The following is a 22,462-nucleotide window of genomic DNA, read 5'->3' on the forward strand; positions in this document are numbered from 1 at the left end:
TGTATTAAATCCTGAGTAGGGAAAGATAATGCCAGACAAGTCCATATGCCCAGCACAGGCTGTTAGGACTCTTTATCTCCATGAAAGAAAATGTTCCAGGCCCAAGGTACACTCTTATACAGTTCTGCAAGGGTCAGTGGGCTGTGCATGACTGCCTTTCCCAACACCTGCCTTATCTTTTAACAAATGAAGTGTTCTTGGTCCAGTCAAAGACCTCCATCTTTATTCTGGAAAGGATCTCCTCTTCTTAAGGATTTTGCACCTACAACTTTTTTTTTTTTTTCTTTTTTCTTGCCTTAAAAAGGAGTCCTGTGACATATGACCCTCTCTAGCTACTGACCCACTTCTGACTTCTCATCCATTTTCTCCTCAGTCCTCTTTAACTGAGCTTCCATCATCACTATTTTGCTGGGACTGTGTTCTTCGTGTTGCCAAACCCAATGGTCATTTCTGTTATCACACTAGACCTTTCAGGAGCATTCCAAATGATGTATCTCTCTCCCTCTTCATTTCATTTCGAGATATCATACTCTCCAGTTTTACACCTAAGAGGTCTCCTTTGCTGGCACTTCTTCTCTATTAGAACTCTAAACTAAGCAGTGCACCAAGGTTCTGCTCTGTCCTGGGCTTTCTCCTCTTTATTTATACTCTTTCCCTGATGATCTCAGTGTCATGCTTTAAATATCTTATTCATGCCAGTGACACTCGAGCCCTGACCTCTCCTCTGAACTTCAGACTCATGTATCAAACTGCTCTTGACATTTCCACATATATGAGGCTTTCCCCCTAATGTAAGCTCTTTAACTTTATTTCATGAACTTAACATTTTACTATTTCATAGAGTATTCACAAGATTTTCTTCAATTCACATTTGTCTATTCTGCCATCAAACCTAGAGCTTACTGACTAGTTCAGTTTAGAAACTGGAAAAGAGACATTATTCTAAGATTCTTTCATCCTAATTTTTGAAGTTTGCTTTTTTTTCTGTTTTGGAATAATTATGCTTACCCTACTTAATGTGGCATATATAGTTCTACCATGATTTTAGCAAAAGTTGTAATAGTGAACTTTATTCTCATGCATTATCTGCCCAGACCTTTATGTATATTGAAATGTTTTCAAAAGTTGTCTACTGTAGGGTATCTTTACACCCTATGGTACTGGCGCTAGGCTACTGCATTTGGCACTTTTCTCTTTTCTCTGCACACTTGTCTGTGCACAAAACTTCAGTCATTCTCTCTATATTTATTTGTCCTTCTCTAGCTCTGACTTTTCTTTTTTTTTTTAAGATTTTATTTATTTGACAGACAGAGATCACAAGTAGGCAGAGAGGCAGGCAGGGGGGGTGGGGGCCGGGAAGCAGGCTCCCTGCTGAGCAGAGAGCCCGATGCGGGGCTCGATCCCAGGACCCTGAGATCATGACCTGAGCTGAAGGCAGAGGCTTTAACCCACTGAGCCACCCAGGCACCCCAGCTCTGACTTTTCTCTGGGCTTCATTTCTTCTTTTTTAATTTTTTTTTTTAAGATTTTATTTATTTGAGGGGCGCCTGGGTGGCTCAGTGGGTTAAGCCGCTGCCTTCGGCTCAGGTCATGATCTCAGGGTCCTGGGATCGAGTCCTGCATCGGGCTCTCTGCTCGGCGGGGAGCCTGCTTCCTCCTCTCTCTCTCTCTCTGCCTGCCTCTCCGTCTACTTGTGATTTCTCTCTGTCAAATAAATAAATAAAATCTTTAAAAAAAAAAAAAAGATTTTATTTATTTGAGAGAGAGAGAGCGAGTAAGAAAGAGCATGAGAGGGAGAAGCAGACTCCCTGCGGAGCTGGGAGTCTGAAACGGGACTCAATCCCCAGACACTGGGATCATGACCTGAGCTGAAGGCAGTCACTTAACTGAGCCACCCAGTGCCCTTGGACTTCATTTCTAAATTTCTGATGATCCACTGGATATGTAACTCAGTGTTCCACTCCATATTTAACACAAGCGAAATGAATCTTTTCCATTCTCCCAAATCAGTAACTGACTTCCCTCTTCCACCCAACGGGGTTGCTGTTCTCTTGGCTGCCAAGGCTCCATGCTACTCCCACATCACATCACATCCTCCTATTTCTTCCTTCAACACACCAATATCATGTCTTCATGACAGTATGAATTTGGAGAGAGATTTGGGAATGTTCGTTAACTGAAATTTCTTTCTTTTTTTTAAAGCTGTTTTTTGTTTTGTTTTTAAAGATTTTATTTATTTGACAGAGAGAGAGAAAGACAGCACAAGGGCAGAGCAGCAGGTAGAGGGAGAGGGAGAAGCAGGCTCTCTGCTGAGGAGGGAGCCCAATGTGGGACTCGATCCCAGAACCCTGAGATTATGACCCTAGCCAAAAGCAGCCGCTCAACCAACTCAGCCACACAGGCACCCCAGTTAACGAAATTTCTATGCCTTACTTTTTCCATCACTACTGCAAGGTTAAAAATATACACCAGGATTATTCTGAAGATTATAATCATGAACTAATATGCAGAAGAACCTAACAGCACCTAGGTTCTGTGTGTTGCTTTCTTCCCTGCCTTCCATTACCATGGCAAAAATTATAGTGGCGTCCCTCATAATATCTCATCTAAATGACTACACTGATTTCTAAACTCTGCTTTTACTCTTTTTCCAAAACACTATTTGGTTCACATTATGATCTTATCCAAAAGTCTTTAATGGCTAATTTTTAAAACAGAGGTATCTAAAGTCAGATAAACATTTCTTATTAAACTATAAACTCTTTCAGGAAGGATAAGGTCTTCTGTGTATTCTTTTTTTTTTTTTTAATAGGAAGTGATTAAGGGCATCTTTCTTCTTTTTTTTTAAGATTTTATTTATTTATTTGACAGAAATCACAAGTAGTCATAAAGGCAGGCAGAGAGAGAAGAGGAAGCAGGCTCCCCGGTGATCAGAGAGCCCAATGCAGGGCTCGATTCCAGGACCCTGAGACCATGACCTGAGCCAAAGGCAGAGGCTTCAACCCACTGAGCCACCCAGGCACCCCTCTTCTGTGTATTATTAGCTTTCCCTGAAGAACATGGAATGCACCAGGGGCTCAGTGAACATTTTTTCCAAAAAATTATTAAAATGATGATTGTATCTAAAACTGTGTTAAGAGGGGATGCCTGAGTGGCTCAGTCGTTAAGCATCTGCCTTTGGCTCAGGGTCCTGGGATCAAGCCCCACATCAGTCTCCCTGCTCAGTGGGGAGTATGCTTCTCCCTTTCTCACTCCTCCTGCTTGTGTCCCCTCTCTCACTGTCTCTCTCTGTCAAATAAATAAATAAAATCTTTAAAATAAAAGTGTGTTAAGAATATGAAAACTTATGGGGCGCCTGGGTGGCTCAGTGGGTTAAGCCGCTGCCTTCGACTCAGGTCATGATCTCAGGGTCCTGGGATCGAGTCCCGCATCGGGCTCTCTGCTCAGCAGGGAGCCTGCTTCCCTCTCTCTCTGCCTGCCTCTCCATCTACTTGTGATTTCTCTCTGTCAAATAAATAAATAAAATCTTTAAAAAAAAAAAAAAAGAATATGAAAACTTATTTTTAGCATACTAAAGCATACATGTTTAATTTCAGTTCTGACCTTCATATGGTCTTTCTTAAATCACTTCGAATATTTGGCAGCAATTTGCTTGACTGTTTTAGGTATAAGAAGCAACGACAGGTGCCTTCATCTCCTGGTATGTTTCTACATTCTTTGATGAGATAAACTCCTTGAATGAGCTGTATACCGCTTCACAGTCATTGCACATGTTCACTGGAAGGGAGTGCTGTCAATAGGCAAGTTCTAGATTGAATTCATCCTGCATTTGTTACTCCTAGTTTGAGTCAAAAGTTAATATGGAAGGATTTTTTTTTTTTTAAAGGCTGGAATATGTTTCAGTTATTCAGTACCACACTTACCCTAAAACAGCTGTTCTTGAATTTCTAAATGTATATGAATGACTGTAGACCTGTGCTATCCAATACAGTAGCCACTTGCCATACAATAATGGGACACTTGAAATGTGGATAGTCAAACCAAAATGTGCTGTGACTGTAAAATACACACTAGATTGCAAGGATTGAATACAAAAAAGGAATGTAAAATATCTCAATAACTTGTACTAATCATGTATTGAAATGAAAATATTTTGGTTATATTGCATTAAATAAAATGTATTAGAAATCATTTCTGATTCTTTTATTTTTTAAAATGTGGCTACTACAGTATTTAAAATTACATATGCAACTCACATTTGGGGTTCATCTTATGCTCTTGTAGAACAGCTCTGGCTCATATGCTTGTTTGAAATGTTTCCTGGCTCCCATTTTTGGAGATTCTGCTTTGGTAGTTGCAAGTTTAGGCACAGAAATCTGGTATTTTTTTTAGCTCTCCAAGTAATTCAATTGATAATTCAGGGTAGGCAATCATTGTTTTCTACTGCTTTTGACCAGGTGATTTCCGTAGTCTCCAACACAGAAGTGATTCAAAGATAACAGAGTAACAGCTTTCAATTTCATGGGGGTATAATGGCCATCCCATAAAGTCATATGTATGTTTTTCAGTTAGCAAAACACTCTTCAAAATATAAACACAACACAACCATTTTGTGGGAATGGAAGGATGGTAGGAACAATTAAGCAATATCTATCAGAAACTTAAGTGACTCACTTCTAGAAACCGATCTTGCAGATCTTCTCACAAGCTCATTATATCTGAAATTCACTTCAGCACTATTTGAAATTGAAAAATGGGAAACTGAGGAAATAAATTACCATATATCCAACTGAATATTACACAGCTGGAAACAAGAACAAGTTTGTCTAGGGGTGCCTGGGTGGCTCAGTGGGTTAAAGCCTTTGCCTTCAGCTCTGGTCATGAGGAAGCCTGCTTCCTCCTCTCTCTCTGCCTGCTTCTCTGCCTACTTGTGATCTCTGGCTGTCAAATAAGTAAATAAAATCTTAAAAAAAAAAAAAGGAATAAGTTCGTCTATATGTATTGATACAGAGAGCAATCTAGATTTATTAGGGGGCAAGGCAAGTTGCAGAAAAGCATACAGATCTTATCTGCAGATATGAAATATGAAAAAATATGTACCTATATTTGTATATGCATAGAAATTTTAAAAATATTAACAGTGGTTACTGTTAACAGTGGGGAGAGTCCCAGTGATATGGAAAGGAACTTTTTGCTTTTTATACCCTTTTGTACTGTTTTAATTTCTTCACTATGAGCAACATGTAAATATATATTTACATTACAAAATACTTTTTAAAAAATTTACATAATGTCTAGCTAGGCAAGTAATCACTTCATCACTTAGGTTCCTGTTACAGAAATTTGCTTTTCACTATTACCTTTTAATCTGCAGTCTGGTCTTTAATTTTCTAAGTTTTCTAAATTTATTTCTAAATTAATTTTCTAAAAGGCCATCATATATACTTTCATTTTTCAACCAGTCGTTACCGACAACCTACTTTATGCCAGACCGAACACTGTTCTAAAGATGAAAATAAAGAACGGACACAAAACGGTATGTTCCTTACACATGGGTAGGACAATAAAAAAAACCCACACGTAAATAATCATTACTCATGAGTGCCTTATGAAGACCTGAATTTTCAGATTCTAGAATGTTCAAATGTCATGTGTGCTTGCGTGTGCATATACACGTATTCGCTCACACTTACTAATTAATACAATCATTGCTACTGAATTTTTTTGAGCCATTTGTATATAGTATTCGGGGTATTTCTCGAATTTAACTTTCTCCTGCACTCATTTTAGCGAACTTAGCACAAAGAAATTAAAAACTGCAAAATTGTTCAGTTGTACGATTTTAAGCAAATTAGCTGCTTTAGGGCCTCAGTTTTCTCCGCTGCCAAATGGGGTATTTACCTCTCAGGTTGGCTGTCTCGGGAATTCTAGGTGCTGATCGCGTAACTGCAGTGCCTGGCACAAGGAAACGCGGGGGTGGGGTAGCTCCCGCAGCTCCGGGAGCACTGGGGCGCCCGCACTGGGGCGCAGCTGGGCCGCGTGCAGCTTCGCCGGCCGGCTCTCTGGGGAGGCGCGGGATTCTCGCCGTGGACTGCAGAAATGCTAGGTTTTCAGGTGCTTTTTTCACCCGAGCACTTCCGCACGCCAATTTCTCTCTCCGGGCGTGCGGAGGCCAGTGCCCGCCCGCTCTTGCGGCGCCCGCTAACCAGTCCGATTTCTCGAGAGGGTGGTACGCTGAGGCCGCCCTGCACTGCAAAACCCCGGGACCCGAGCCGGCCAATCTGTTCTAGGCAGTCTTGGCCCGGAGCGGGCGGCAGTCTCGCCTCCCACTGCAGCAGTTAGTTTGAATTCTGGCGCCACTCCCGCGCCACGTAGAGTCAGGCTCGACAGCGACCGCACGCCGCGCGCCGCGGGCGCGCACCGGGGACTGGGCGAGCGTGCGGCGGGCGGGCGACGCGCGCACCACGCCCCGGAACGAGCCTCCGAAAGAAAAGAGCCGCCGCGCGCGCTCCCGCTCTCCTCCTTCAGGAAACGGCCACGCCCCGTCCTCTCCCACGTCCAATAGATGCGAGGGGGCGTGGCGACCTCTGCCTGCCTCAGGAGAGGCTATAAAGGGAACTGCTGGAGACGCCGCTCGGCCTTTTACGTCTGGACTTGGGAAGTGTGGTGTTGGTTGTGGGTGAGTGGGCCTCGCGGGCGAGTACCTGGCGGGCGAAGTTGGCGCGGGCTGAGGTCAGCTGCAGCTAGCTCTCTGAGATTTTAGACCTTTGAGCTTGGGGTGCTCTGGGTTCGAAAGTTGCACGTGGGAAACACGCAGCCAGACCGCCACGTGTCCTGCGTGATGGTGGCGGCGGCGGCGGCAGGCCTCGAGTTTAGGCGTGCGGAGGCTGGTGCTGATAGCCACGAGCGCTGCGCGCGGCCTAGGTAAGGGCGGACGCCCGGCTGGTGGAACCTGGGCGGCGGCGGCGGAAGAACAACCCTATTCCCAGGATTTGGGGCAGAGACTTAGTTTTACATTGGGAATATGAGGCCTTTACTACTAAGACGATTGTTTTTCTTTGTCGTCGCAGATCAAAAGATCGTTTGAAAATGGGCAGTCCCCGACCTTGTCTGAGATTGAGCTGTACTGTGCCCAGATGGCGCTGTGTGCAAACCAGATTAGTGAAAGAGGCAGGGATCTGGCATTCTGTGAAAACGCTTCATCTTCAAAATAATTGGTCCGCTGCGGGAACGGTGGGCTCTCTGTGGTGTAAAGGAGCTGTTACCGGGTGATGATGAGGTAAGTACGATTTGAGAGCTTAGTTTTTAAACTGAAGAAGTAAACCTGTTGATACACAGGAAAAGATGTATCCTTGAAATTTTCTTAATTTCTTAATAGGTGCAGGGGGAAATTCCAAAACAAATATCCAAGAGAATATTTGCTAGGAAATGACCTGATTGGAACCTGACAGTCTTAACCCAGGTATGTGCTGGGCTAGTCCTTGAATTCAGTATGTTTAATCCATAATGTAGATAAAGTGAAGAAATTTTTTTGTTCTCGAACAGCATCCTGGAGATTGATGAACAATAATGGAGCTATAAATGTCACAGAGGAGCAACCTTGCTTGTAAGTTGTGTGGTTTACAAAATCTGCTACATTATTTCTAGTACAGTACTTCCCATTTAACATTTCCTATGGATTATGGTCTAATCAGTGATGAAACCTATCCCGAAGCTGACTACCTGAAGAGAAGCATGTACGGATTCGGCTTCTGAGATAAGACCAATAAGTTTTGTTGTCTGGGTTTTATAAGTGAGAAGGTTCTGTTAGATCATAAACCTTGTAGGGAGAAAACTGCTACCTCACAATGATGGACAGTGTGTTTTATTGTGGGCTTTTTTTTTTCTTTGCCAACAGTGAGGTGTCGCTGTCTGCCCATGGAAAGAGGCCAGTTTGCAGTAACCTTCCTAAGGCACAACTCATTTCTGTGAGTGGAGATTTTTTATTTAATAGTTGGTCAGTATTTTGTCCTTGGTCTTAATCTGTGATGATCTTATCCCGAACCTGAATATCTGTTGAGAAAACTTAATACGGATCTGGCTTCTGAGATAGACCACTATGAGGACAAAGTTTTGTTTTTTTTGTTTGTTTGTTTGTTTGTTTTTTAAGAATTCTTTTGCTCTTCTGATGTTAATAGTCTTGTAAATCTCAAATGTTTTTCCTTTTCTAGGGCAAATGCCACCAGATTTACTTGTATGAAAAACATAAGGAAAAGCTCTTCATTTTTACTGGCATGGAAAGAAAACCTACAAATCAAGACCATATATTCATTTTTATTTCTGTAAACAAATTAATCAAATCGAATGTATCCATAAGAATTAAGCCTCTTACTTTTGTCACACTGCCCTAGCCACAACCTGTTAGTCAGATTGCTTTGTAGATCTAGTTCTATTTTAAATACAGGAATGTGTAGAAAACTAATTTTTATGGTGAAGTCTTTTTTTTTTTTTTTTCTCCAGTTAACCAGACTTGTAATCAGATCACTCTGAATGCTTTGCCTTTGGTTACTGTTGAATTTAAAGTGTGTGGATGTAATTAAAGTGGAGTGAAAATCGGAGTATTGTGGGAAAATCCTTGGGGTTTTTTTGGCAGAATGACTTGGTTTGGCAGTATCACTGAATAAGTACAAATCATCTTGGATTTTTGTGTGGTACTAAGTATTCCTGGGCTAATGGTGAGCAAAATGGAGAGACTGCCTGTTAGGGGAGAGAAAAATACCAGGTATCAAAATTATCAGTGATTACTGGTCCTAATGCAATTGTATTTTGAAAGGATGCTCAAGATGGGAAATGTAGAATGCTGAAAATGAAGAGAGCACAGTGTAACAGTTATGGGTAATGGAGGAAGATAAGGGAGTTTAAAGTAGTCAAACGTTGCACAGAATGTAGACTGTAATAGCATCTGATCTAACCAAGATGGGCCCCATGCATGATCATTTTCCATAAATAGCTGCATAAGTAAGTTGTTCTTAAGCCCATACTTCTGTGTCAGTCAAAATAATAGAATTTTTGTCAGCTTATAATGAGCTGTATTTGTTCCCAAAATATTTTCCTGGCTTTTAGTGAAAATTCAGTTTGGACCCATGTAGCTCAGAAGAGGTTCATGAGATTTGACAAGCATTTGGGGTTATTGGTCAGGCACAGAGTGGATTTACTCACGAATTAAAATGGTGTACAGAATACACATTGGAAATAGTTTATTGCAGCCAAACTAGAATAGAAGGTATTTATGCCACCACGTAGAGATCAAGTATTCTGAGTCCCTACACACTATTAAATTATAGGTTCAATGAATTACAAGTTGTCTGCAGGAAATACGAACCAGTCTTTTTGATAGGAAGTGTGAGGTGTCTAAACTGAGAGTAGGGTGTGGTCCCTTTAATGAGGCCTTAAGACTGGAAATCCAGCAATGGGAAAAGCCATTTGGCATAATGGATTACACATGGTATCTTGATGTTACCAGAAGGAATTGGGAAAGCTGTGTGGCTTTAAGACTACTTAGAAACTTTTGAAGATCAGTGGTATAATGTATATGATGTGGAGTGATTTGGCAAAATATTAACTACTGAAGTTGTAATTTCTCAATGCTATTCCTAAATTAAGGAGGCTTTGGATTAGTGACCTTGTTGCCTTTTTTCAAAAAACAAATGTGCCTACATTTGGTTTTAATCATCCAAGATCTTAAGTACCTGGATACCTTAGCTACCTAGTTGGCACTTGTTTGCATGCTAAATGTTAGGTGTACATAATATCATTCATTATTGAAGTAGATGATACAAGCAAGGTCTGCACAAAATTTTCAGGGACGTGTCTGCCCTTTTGTCAAAGCTGGCACACAGGACTTGAAAACAAGTTGTGAAATTTGCCTTGGGAGCACTCTGACCTCTTTTCCTGCAGTTATTGCTCCCTTCTCAGTTTTTTCTGGTAATGTCACATTTCTTCAGTTGATAGACTTCGAATCAAGTTAATGTGTTTATGTATTGTACTGTACTGGGCTCTAATAAGGAGGTCAGAAGTAAAACACTTGCTGTGTCCTCTGTTAATAGTGGCACAAAGTGGCAAAAGGCACTGTGAGAGAGATACTTAATATCTGAGGCAAGTGAACAGTGGATTTGAATCAAAACCAACCCAGAGGAATATAAATCTTTACATATAAACACTTGATGTAAAGATTGTATGCCCCAGGACCTGAGAGTGATGAATTGGGAATTTGGGTATCAATTGGGTGGTCAGATCTGGAACAAATAATGTGGAAGATAAGGCTGAAGTGTTTGGGGGCAACTGTAATGCTATGGTCATTTGATTTACCTAAAACTTGACCTCTTTTTCAGCGGGAAGACATAGAGCAGAAAATCACATAATTTAGTCCGTTTGATTCTGCAGAGTCCACACTTGAACAAATCAGGACCAAAAAGGTACAATTTAGTGAAATTAAGCTTGAAACTTTAACATATAATTAACATCAGCTTCCATTAAAATGGAAAACAACTACTAGATTTGGATGATGTTTTTCATTCACACAATGGAGGTTTTGACTGTTAGAGTCTACTAGCCTTATCCTTTGGGAATGTTAACACACCAGGTAATACCTTTATATTAACAAATAGGTAACTACTAGTTACAAACAGGGTCCTTAAGTTACCTGGATAAGGCACTTAACCTTTCTGAGCATATGTGCAACTTAATAGAGAACTTAATGGAGACTTAAAGACTTCAGGAATAAAGGAATATGGCTATAATAGACTGAGATCTGCATGGTTAGTACTGATTTCAGATTTTGAATGAGCAGTCTACATGTGTGTGGCTTTAGCCAATAGGAATTCTTTTCTATGCTTTCCATCATGCTTCCAGGTTGTCTTCAAATATGGTAGGCTCAGACCTGCCATTTGGTGCTTTCTAAAACTAGTTCTGTTGCCAGAAATATAATATCCAGTGCACCTGGCTGCCCAATCAAGTATCCTCTGAAATGGTTATGCACCTTATAAATCCTTATTGTTTGCTTAACCCGTAGGAAATCTCGTGCTCGGGCTCAGATTTTTAACACCACTTGGCCAGTTAGAATCTTTAGTTGAATTCCACCCTGCTAGGATAGTCTATCTTTTGCTAGTGCTTCCTCCCTGGGGATGAGACCCTCTTTCCCATGTTTCCTCCCAAAAGCTTGATTCAGGATATTCAGAGCATGGTATTTAGTATTCATAATTGCCTAACTGAATATTGCCACTGCCTCTAGTCTCACTCCACCTCACTGAATCTATGTATTTGGATATGTACAGAGATCAGATCAAAGCACAAGTTTGCCATGCAGTTCTGGAAGCTTTGTGGACCATCTTAGGGTGGAGGAGAGGGTGTCTTTACAAAATGAAAACCAGACTTCTCTATCTCATTCTCACAAATCCTGACCTCTTCCCTTTACTAGTAACACATCACTTAAGTCCTGGCATGCCATGTGGCTGAGTTATAACAGGAAATAAGGATTTAATCACAGAATCCCAAATTGGGTATAGTATAATCTAACCTATTTGGGAACTTTATCTTAGTTATGCTTACTCTGTTGGTTCTAGTTCTTTTCAAGAGTTAATAATCGAAAAAGCATTTAAGAATACTCAATATTTATCATTTGAATAAAATAAGATTTAAAATACAGTGCATTACTTTAGTGAGGTCAGTTAACTTTTGACCTACCTACCATTGCCTCCTAACTATTGATACAACAAATTGTACAGTTTTAAATATACAGTTTGGCAAGTTTTTTTGTTGATATAGATCCATGAAATAATTACCACAATCAAAATAATGACCATCCATTTCTCAAAAGTATTATCTTGCAGAGGCTTGATTTTGAACATGTTAGATTTGAGATGGAATCTAATATCCAGTGCTCGCTTCGGCAGCACATATACTAAAATTGGAATCTAATATCCAAATTAAATTTTGAGTTAGGTAGAGAAGTTTGGAGCTCAAGGAAGAGATCTGAGCTGGAGAAATAAAATTGAAGTCATCAGCATGTGGATGGTGTATTTAAAGCCATAAGATTAGATGAGATCACCAAGGAGTGAATATAAAGAGAAAAGAAGTGGTCCAAGAGTTGAGTCTTGGAACATTCCAAGAGTAGAGAATTGCAGGATTAGTTAAAATTTTGGAGCTTATATTGTGCCAAGGGACAAAAATTGGGAAATAGGAATCTGTTAAGTGCAACTGCCATATCAGGAACAGAAACGAGATGAAAAGTAAAGGAGTTCTGAATGGAAAGCAATGATGAAAACTAGCAAATAATTGCTTGGGCTATAGGGCTGGAGATAGCCTTGATTTAATGCAGAGCCTTCGCAGGGAAATTGAATGAGTTAGTATCTAAGAACAGCTTGGTAAAGTTCCAGGAAAGAATGAGATAAGGAATCTAGGAAGTATGCTAGGGTGTTCATCAGACAGTATCTATTTAGAGAGGTGGAGTTAGCTACAGACAGGTTTTATGTGCAAAAGTGCCTGCTGAGGCTGAAAACTACCAATTTTAATAGCGTAATTCTTACTATTCTATGGGGCTTATCTGCCTGGGAGAAGAAAGCAGATCAGTGAGTTAATCCAAAATTAGGAGTAAACTGGCCAGGAGGAGCAAAACAATGACAAACTAAGGGCACTGAGGATATAGATAAAACTTAAAATTAATAACCTTGAGATCCAGGCTGAATAGGGGGAAAAAAGTGAGGGTCCTAAGTAAGACAAAGATCAGACATACCATGGAAAGATGCTGATGAAAACTAGGTAAAATAAGGTCCTCTCCACTGAAACTACAAAATGACCCATAGCATGTTGTATTCTGCTTATTGGTTTATCGCTTTCTGACCCTAGAATGTGAAGTCTTTACAAGGAGAATCTGTACCCTTTAATCTCTTAAATTCTAAGACAGTGTAATGGCTCCTATAAAAAATAATCTAAGTAGAATTCAGTTTGTATATTTAGGGCAATTATGATGTGATTTAACTTCTCCAAAAGGGCTAAAAGAAAATGAGAAAAGTTAGAAGATGTTAAGGACAAATATATGTATCCCCCAAAATTAATATGTTGAAGCCCTAACCACCTAGAGTAGCTATATTTGGAGAAAGAGCCTCAAAAGAAGTAATAGAGTTTAAATAAGCTCGTAAGGGGAAGGCTCTGATCCAGGAGGAATACTGCCCTTATTAAAAAACAAAAATAAGAAAAAAAACACCAGAGAGCTCATTCTCTCCCTCTCCCCAGCACATCCACAAAGAAGAGGTCACATGAGCACATAATGCGATAGTGACCACCCACAAGCCAAGATAAGAGGCCTCAGAATGTTGGACTTAGAGCCTCCAGAACTGTGAGAAAACTTCAGTTCTATTGTTTAAGCCATCCAGTCTGTGATATTTTGTTATGGTAACTCTAACAGACTAAGGAGCAAAGGATAAATGGCCACTGCTATAATTTTGGGAGTTTATATTTAGCTAAAGAATTATGAGTAATAGCTATGAAAAAAGCCCATACAATGTAAGCTCTCTGGTTTTATACATTTTTCCTTTAGGTTTCTATTTACTAAACCGGTAAATCTACAATATGCTTTTTTTATTGAATATTAACAAAGCTGCTTCTCCACTTGGTTCATCAAGTTCAGTTTTTTGAGAAATAGATACTTTTTCAATAAAAATTATCACTAAAGAGGGATGCCTGGCTGGCTCGGTTGGTAGAGCTTGCAACTCTTAATCTTGGGGTCATGAGTTCAAGCTCCACATTGGGCATAGAGTTCCCTTAAAAAATAAATACTATCAGAGAAACTGAAACACTTTCAGATAGAAAGTGAATGTTGTCTGAAGTCCTATGTTTCACAGGAAAAACTTTTTGACATAAGTGAGATTACTTCTTTCATAATCACTTCATGTAACAAAAAATGGTTTGGGCTTACTAAATATTTCACAGTCTAAAATTTTGCTTTTTCAAAATATTGTTAAAATGTCTCTGCTGTGTAGAACAATCTATACATTCAGTGCAATCCCTATCAAAATACCATCTTTTTTCACAGAGCTGGAACAAATAATCCTAAAATTTGTATGGAACTGAAAAGACCCCAAATAGCCAAAGAAATGTTGAAAAAGAAAACCAAAGCTGGTGAGATCACAAACCTGGACTTCAAGCTCTGTTACAAAGCTGTGATCATCAAAACAGTATGGTACTGGCACAAAAACAGACACATACGTCATTGGAACAGAATAGAGTACCCAGAAATGGACCGTCAACTCTATGGTCAACTAATCTTTGACAAAACAGAAGAATATCCAATAGATAAAAAGGCAGTCTCTTCAAAAAATGGTGTTGGGAAAATTGGACAGCCACATGCAGGAGAATGAAACTGGACAATTTCCTTATACCATACACAAAAAAATAGACTCAAAATGGATGAAAGACCTAAATGTGAGAGAGGAATCCATCAAAATCCTAGAGGAGAACACAGGCAGCAATCTTGTAACTTTGGCCACAGCAACTTCTTGCTAGACACGTTTTCAAAGGCAAGGGAAACAAAGGCAAACATGAACTATTGGGACTTAAATAAAGCTTTTTGCACAGAAAAGGAAACAGTCAACAAAACCAAAAGACAACAGAAAAGAATGGGAGAAGGTAATTTGTAAATGTCTTACCAGATAAAGGCTAGTATCCAAAATCTATAAAGGACTTACCAAACTCAACATCCAAAGAACAAATAGTTCAATCAAGAAATGGGCAGAAGACATGAACAGATATTTCTCCAATGAAGACATACAGACAGCCAACAGACACATGAAAAAATGTTCCACATCTCTTGGCATCAGGGAAATACAAATCAAAACCACAATGAGATACCACCTCATACCAGTCAGAATGGCTAAAATTTACAAGTCAGAAAATGACAGATGTTGGCAAGGATGCGAAGAAAGGGGAACCTTCCTACACTGTTGGTGGGAATGCAAGCTGGTGCAGCCACTCTGGAAAATAGCATAAAGTTTCCTTAGAAAGTTAAAAATGGAACTACTCTATGACCCAGCAATTGCACTATTGCACTATTGGGTGTTTACCCCAATACAAAGGTAGTGATCAAAGGGGCACCTGCAATTGCTGTTTATAGCAGCAATGTCCACAATAGCCAAATTGTGGCAAGAACCCAGATGTACATCGATAGATGAATGGATAAGAAGATACTGTTTGTATGTGTGTATGGAACATACATATATATGGAATACTACTCAGCCATCAAAAAAATGAAATCTTGGCGATTTGCAGTAACATTGGTAGAACTAGAGGGTATTATGCTAAATGAAATAAGTCAGAGAAAGAGAATTAACATGATCTCAGTGATGTGGTATTTAAGAAATGAAACATGGGCACCTGGGTGGCTCAGTGAGTTAAAGCCTCTGCCTTCGGCTCAGGTCATGATCCCAGGGTCCTGGGATCAAGCCCCACATTGGGCTCTTTGCTCAGCAGGGAGCCTGCTTCCTCCTCTCTCTGCCTACTTCTCTGCCTACTTGTGATCTCGGGCTGTCAAATAAATAAAGTCTAAAAAAAAAAAAGAAAAAACAGAGGATCATCAGGGAGAAGGAAAAATAAAATAAGATGAATTCAGAGAGGGAGACAAACCATGGGAGAGTCTTAATCAGAAAACAAACAGGGTTGCTGGGATGCGGGGATGGGGTAACTGGGTGATGGGCATTAAGGAAGGTACGTGATGTAATGATCACTGCGTATTACAAGACTCATGAATCACTGACCTCTACCTCTGAAACTAATAATACATTAAATGTTTATTAATTGAATTGACATTTAAGCTTAAAATTTTTAAAAATAACCCCCCCAAAAATAAAATTTCTTTTTTCTCTATGAACATTAGGATTGCAGTAAGTTTTAAAACTTATTTTTTGTAACTGACAGGTCATACCTATCATAATTTTGTTCCCTATTTAATGGGAAACCATATATAACAATGACACTTCCACTTCTTTTAATTTTTCATAGTACTTTGACATATGTCATCTAGGTTTCTCTTAGAGAAACCCTGGAAGGTAGATAAAAGAGGCATTATTTGGTATTCATATGTTTTATATGTGATAAACTAAGATTGAAATATTTAAAATATAGGCTGTTTAAGGTCTAGATCACTAGAAGGAATGATTTCATCATCTGTATTTTGCACATAAAAATACTGTTGTTGTTTGTTTTTTTTTTATTTTGGTTGGGACATTTAAGAAAAACACTGACAGACTAGGAGGCATCCGAAGAAAGAAGACCAAGGCTCTGTAAACAATTCATTCTGGACAGCATTTTAAGGACTTGGAAATATTTAACCTGAAGAAATGAATTTCAAGGAAAAATATGGCGAATTTTAGATATTTGAAAGTACATCAGGTGGAATAATAGTATATTAATAATAATCCCATGTGGTAGGTACTGTTATTAAGCCATTTTACAGATGAGGTAGTTGAACCTTAGAAAAGTAACCTACTGAAAATCACAAAGGAAGTGGAGGAATTGGCATTTAAAATCTGGTAATCTAAGTCCAAAGATGCTGTTCTTACCCTGCTAAATACCTCCCCCAAAGGAGTAGTTAACTTAAGTGTTTCTCTAGAAAGCACAAAGGAGATTAATGAAATAAATAAAAAGAGGCAAATTGAACCTAAAAATGAAGTTCCTTATATGAGAATATACAGCCTCCAAATCATAGTCTATCCATGTGAGTTGGAGAAAGGGAGCTGGCCCTAATCAGCTTTAAAGACTCTTTCAAGTCTAAGTCCAGATTCTTCACTTGCCCAAGGTAACCCAACTAGTTAATGACCAAAATGACAACCAACATCCTCTGTCCCTTTCTCAGTCCAGTGTTCAGTCCACTAAGTACAGTGCCCCAGTTTTTTTCCCCCAAAGGTAATGTAAATTTCCTCAAAATTCACTAATCTGTGAAAACAGGTAAAATCACATTAAATTGTACCTGCTCACTGCCCTTCTGTTGACACAGAACCTCTAGCCCCTACAAAATTCCTTCAGAGAGGTTCTGGAGTCCCCATTAGAGTATCTCACATATATTCACAAATAGGCCTCCTGATGCCTATTCTGATATTCTGCCTATTACTATGACCCTTCCATTGGGTACCCCCACATAACCAGTGCTTCCCACAAAGCATCAAGGTCTCCTTTCTTGCTAATATTCATAGTTCAGAGGGGTATTGTGCTCTCATATCCTCCTCTTGGTACTATGCCTCATAAAAGAGAAATCTGTGCAGTTCCTATTGTCAGCCTTTTGTCATAGACATTTCTCCATGAAGGGAACCTGGCTGGCTCGGTCTGTAGAGCATGCAACTCTTGATCTCCTTGGGGCCATGAACTTAAGCCCCATGTTCAGAGTAGAGTATAGTTAATAAAATAAAAAATAAAAATGTATCATACATGTTTTCCCATAGCACTGAGACCTGGTACCTATAGTCAGACTTGGGTTTAGTACTTTCTTATCCTTCTCCTCTGCCCAATGTCGGATCTCTTCCTAGCAGACTCCTACCTTGCAATTCAACCTAAGATCCAGGAAGGCTCAGCCTCATTAGTCCAGACAAATCTGAATCTCAGATTAGGCTTAACCTTGCTATGTCAACAGTAGCCTAAAATCCACTTTTTTTAAGGTTTTTATTTATTATTTTTTTAAAGTAAACTCTCTACTCAACGTGGGGCTCGGATTTACAGTCCCTGAGATCAAGAGTCACACACTCCACCAACTGAGCCAGCCAGATGCCCCAAGTAACTTTAATCAACTACTTTTATACAAAACTGTTGCTAATAGTTAATAATTTACCTACATTTGAAGAACATGGATATTAAGCATACTAAACTTCTCTGGAGCAATAGTGAGGTGTATTCTTTAGGGAACATCTCAATTCTCATCTTGTAGTTATATTACTGTTGGAGACTATCAGCTTATATTGCATTTCTTTTTCAAAAATGAATGCACAGGGGAGCCTTGGTGGCTTCGTAGGTTAAGTTAACTCAACTTCAGCTCCGGTCATGATCTCAGGGTTGTGAGATCAAACCTGTGTCAGGCTAGCATGGAGCCTGCTTAGGAGTCTCTCTTTCCTTCTTACTCTGCCCCTTCTCCCACCTTGCTTCTCTTTCTCTATCTCTCTCAAAAAAAAAAAAAAAAGAATACACAAACATTGCTCAAAGCCAGAAATGTCAGGCTAGTGTTAAAATTCATGCACTTGTCGCTACATTCTACATACCTGGATATAGTTCAGTTTCTTGAGGGATGTTGTTTGCTTCAAATTGTATCTGTTCCTCTGAGATTTAACTTGATAGGTTAGGCATGTGATGATTCAGAAACATGCTAAAATTTATCCATTTGTTCATTGAGTAAGTAAGTAGTGAATAGCTAACATGTACAGGTACTGTTTGTCCTAAGCACTAAAAATATAGCAGTAAACCAAACAACCAAAATCCCTGCCCTTGTGGAGCTTGTATTTTAGGAGGAGGGGAGGAATACTAAATAAATAGATACATTATAAAATATATGGGAAAATGAGAAATGATATGAAAAAAATAGAACACAAGACATTGGGAGTGGGTTTGGGGAGGGAAATAGTGTGATTTTAAATATAGTTGACAGAATAGGCTTCCATGAGATTAAGCAAAGACATATAGGAGATGAGGGATTGAGCTATGCACATATCTGGGAAAAGCACATTCCCATGGCAGCAGCCCAAAGTCTGAAACAAGCGTGGTAAAGAATAGAAGAAACAGGCCATGCAAATCATGTAGGGCCTTATGGGTCATTAAAAGGATTTTGTTCTGAGTAAAATGAGAAGCACTGCAAAAAACAACAACAAAAAAAACCACACACACAGAAAACTAGAAGTGTGATTCATATGCATCAAAACTTGTGAACCCTGCCCCCTAAGGCCCCGATTGTGGTCTCTGCCATCTACCATTGAAAGAAAATAGGGCTTATTGAATAAATGACTGATTACAGATCTCGGGCAAGAAATATACAAGATGCACCTTGTGCACCTTGTTAGAGCAAAGAGCAAGAAAGCTCCCAAAGACTGCTAGGATTGTGTTAAAAGAACTCAGTAGCCAACCTGGAGCATCTCCTACCACACAAAGATGTAAATTTAGACTATTACCAAGGATAAGAACTACAATAGTTTGACATACATAAAATTTGTTCAAATCTGTGAATTCAAAATGATACCTAAACAAAACAAAACTGATTTTGATGCTCTTTGAGGGATGCTGGTGAACCAACTCATCAGTTTCAGAACTGGCAAATAAAGGGACTTTCTAACACCAATTGTAGTAACAGATAATCAAATAAAAGATAAATTTCTCTTTATTGCTGTATCCTATTTAATAACTGAAAAAGATTAACATAATTAGAATGCCATCATTTTGCAAACACCTAACAAATTAATGTATTTAAGCAATGATCATTAATGGCCACTAACATTAAGAAAAAGAGTGTAAGTAGTTGATTGGAAGTTCTGGGATCATGTCAACAATATACAGATACTTTATGATCCACTCTCCACAGGAAGTATGCTTTAAATAATTTTTCCATTAAATGTGATATATTTACCCTAAGATATTAGCACTCTCCATTCTTTGCAATAATGTCACACATCAGCAAGATGTCTGATCAGTCTCCCCAGAAAGAGTTCCTTGAATGAGTCTACAGTTGTTATTTTTTTTTAAGATTTTTTTTGACAGACAGGAAGAGAGGGAACATAAGCAAGGGGAGTGGGAGAAGGAAAAGCAGGTTGCCTGCTGAGCAGGGAGCCCAATGCTGGCTCCATCCCAGAATCCTGGGATCATGACCTGAGCCGAAGGCAGATGCTTAAGGACTGAGCCAACCAGGTCCCCCTCCTAGAATAAATCGAACAAAATTCTAGAAAACTAATTATTAACATGAATAGCATAGCATGAGATTTATCACTTCAGCTTCAGCTGCATCTTGGAGAGGTATGTTATTATTGTTTTTCTTATTGTTTGTTATTATTTTATTATTAATTGTTATTCATTAGCGATTAATAATTAATGTTATTAATTATTTTTGTGTTATTATTGTTATTAATTAACAATTAATTAATAATTGTTATTGTTTTGTTATTATTGTTTTATTATTGTTTATTGCCCATGTTATTATTGTCTACCTTAATAAAGAGCCATATCTCACATGTATCTCAGAAGGTAAAATATACTCAATACCATATTAATGTTTATTCTAGATTTATAGTCATAGATGATTCATATTTCAGTGCCCCAAATTTCTTCAAACATTCTTCTTAATATAGAATACATACAACCTCTTAATCCAATGATATCCAAATATAAGAAACTGTCTCCTATGCAGTTTCCTGTTTGCCATTTATTGGGAATTTAAATTATTTATCAATTTTTCACTCACATAAAGAATGATCTGCAGTGGGGCGCCTGGGTGGCTAAGTGGGTTAAGCCTCTGCCTTCCGCTCGGGTCATGATCCCAGGGTCCTAGGATCGAGCCTCGCATCTGGCTCTCTGCTCAGCAGGGAGCATGGTTCCCCCTCTCTCTCTCTGCCTGCCTCTCTGCCTACTTGTGATCTCTCTCTGTCAAATAAATAAATAAAAATAAAAATAAAAAAAAGAATGATCTGCAGAGCATAAACTTCCAAAGTAAGTAAAATATACATTTTCAACTTTAGGCATGTAAATATATCTATTTTTCTAAAGGCTATATTTTCATTTTTCTTATTCAACTATTAAAACTTATAAAAAGAAAAAAATTATAAAAAGATATCTTATAAAAATGTAAAAAGAAGGAAGATATTAAAAGTAAAATTAAAATAACTCATAATTCCACAAGTTAAAAATAACCACTATAAAAAATGTTTTATTTCTGTATGCAGATATAAATTTTAGTAAAAATTTGAATATACTGTCCATGGTTTGTTATCCCGATTTTTTTTACTTAATATTCTTTTTTTTTAAGATTTTATTTATTTATTTGACAGAAGGATCACAAGTAGGCACAGAGGCAGGCTGAGAGAGAGGAGGAAGCTCTCTGCTCAGCACCCGATGCAGGGCTTGATCCCAGGATCCTGAGATCATGACCTGAGCCTAAGGCAGAGCTTAATGCACTGAGCCACCCAGGGGCCGCTTTGCTTAATATTCTATAATGACAATCTTCAATGCCTATAGAAATTCTTCTACTTGTTCTCATCAACATCCCGAACATTTCATTTTTTTAAAGATTTTTATTGATTTAAAATCCAATGCTCTTTGAAATTTTCAAAGAAGCAAGATTTTAAGAGAAGAGCAGGAGGTTCTCAATCTAACTTCCAAAGACAAGAACCACCTTGATACTCTTAGGTATCCATTTTATCCCAAGAACAGTTGTTACATGGGTTGTCTGGGTGGCTCAGTCGTTGGGTGTCTACTTTCAGCTTAGGTCATGATTCCAGGGTCCTGGGAGGAGCCTTCCTCAGCGGGAGCCTTCATATCCCTCTCCCTGTGCCCCTCCCCACTGCTTGGGCACACTCTCTCTCCCAAATAAATAGAAATCTCAAAAAAAAAAAAAAAAGATTTTATTAATTTATTTGAAAGAGGGAGAGCGAGAGAGAACACAAGCCAGGGGAAATGCAGAGGGAGAAACAGAGTCCCACTGAGCAGTGAGCATGATGTGGGCCTCTATCCCAGGACCCTGGGATCATGACCTGCTGCAGGCAGACGCTTAACCAACTGAACCATCCAGGCACTCCAGAATATTTCATTTTTACGGATATTCAATAACTAACCAATTCCCTAGGTAAGACTGAAAGTTTTTATTGCTTTGAATTTTGTCATGATGACCAATTTTATAGCAATAAATATTCCAAATGATAATGCTACACTGGTTATCCTTGGGTGGTGGGTTTATATTACCGTCCATGAATTTTTAAAAAGAATTTATTTATTTATTTCACAGAGAGAGAGCACAAGGGGAAGGAGCAGCAAATGGAGAGGGAGAAGTAGCCTCTCCCCTGAGTAGGGAGTCTGATGTGGGGCTCAGTCCTGGGGCTCCAGGATCATGACCTGAGCTGAAGGCAGACACTTAACCAACTGAGCCACCCAGGCATCATCTAGGTGAATTAAAATGCTTCTGGTAATGTATCTTCTCACATCCATTTGCCTTTCTAGTCCATACTGCACCTCAACTGGTACCCTCTCTCCCAGTCTTTTCCCCTGCCCAGTCTATAGGAGTAAGAAACCACCTAACACACTTAACCATGTACATCCTTCCAGCTCCTTGCCTTAAGTAAAATCTACTCCTTCCTTGAGGACACCACTTCCTTTTGCATCCTCTTTTTTTTTTTTTTTTTTTTTTTTAAGGAATCTCCACACCCAACATGGGGCTCAAATTCAGGACCGCAAAATTAAAGGCCAAATGCTTTACCACCTG

At 39.1% G+C, this 22,462-nt stretch overlaps 1 long non-coding RNA gene and 2 other non-coding genes across 3 annotated transcripts; all 3 read left to right on the plus strand.

Moving 5' to 3' along the window:
- The first annotated feature begins 7,688 nt into the window (after nucleotides 1-7,688).
- LOC116589614 lies at nucleotides 7,689-7,758 on the plus strand. Its single transcript, XR_004285373.1, has one exon. It is a non-coding gene; the product is annotated as a small nucleolar RNA SNORD50 (small nucleolar RNA).
- Nucleotides 7,759-7,891: 133 nt separating this feature from the next.
- Nucleotides 7,892-8,461, plus strand: LOC116588264. Its single transcript, XR_004284864.1, has 2 exons — nucleotides 7,892-7,967; nucleotides 8,211-8,461. It is a non-coding gene; the product is annotated as an uncharacterized LOC116588264 (long non-coding RNA).
- Nucleotides 8,020-8,090, plus strand: LOC116589613. Its single transcript, XR_004285372.1, has one exon. It is a non-coding gene; the product is annotated as a small nucleolar RNA SNORD50 (small nucleolar RNA).
- Nucleotides 8,462-22,462: the final 14,001 nt, after the last annotated feature.

This window comes from Mustela erminea, chromosome 4, assembly GCF_009829155.1.
Source record: "Mustela erminea isolate mMusErm1 chromosome 4, mMusErm1.Pri, whole genome shotgun sequence".
Classification (NCBI taxonomy): Eukaryota; Metazoa; Chordata; class Mammalia; order Carnivora; family Mustelidae; genus Mustela; species Mustela erminea.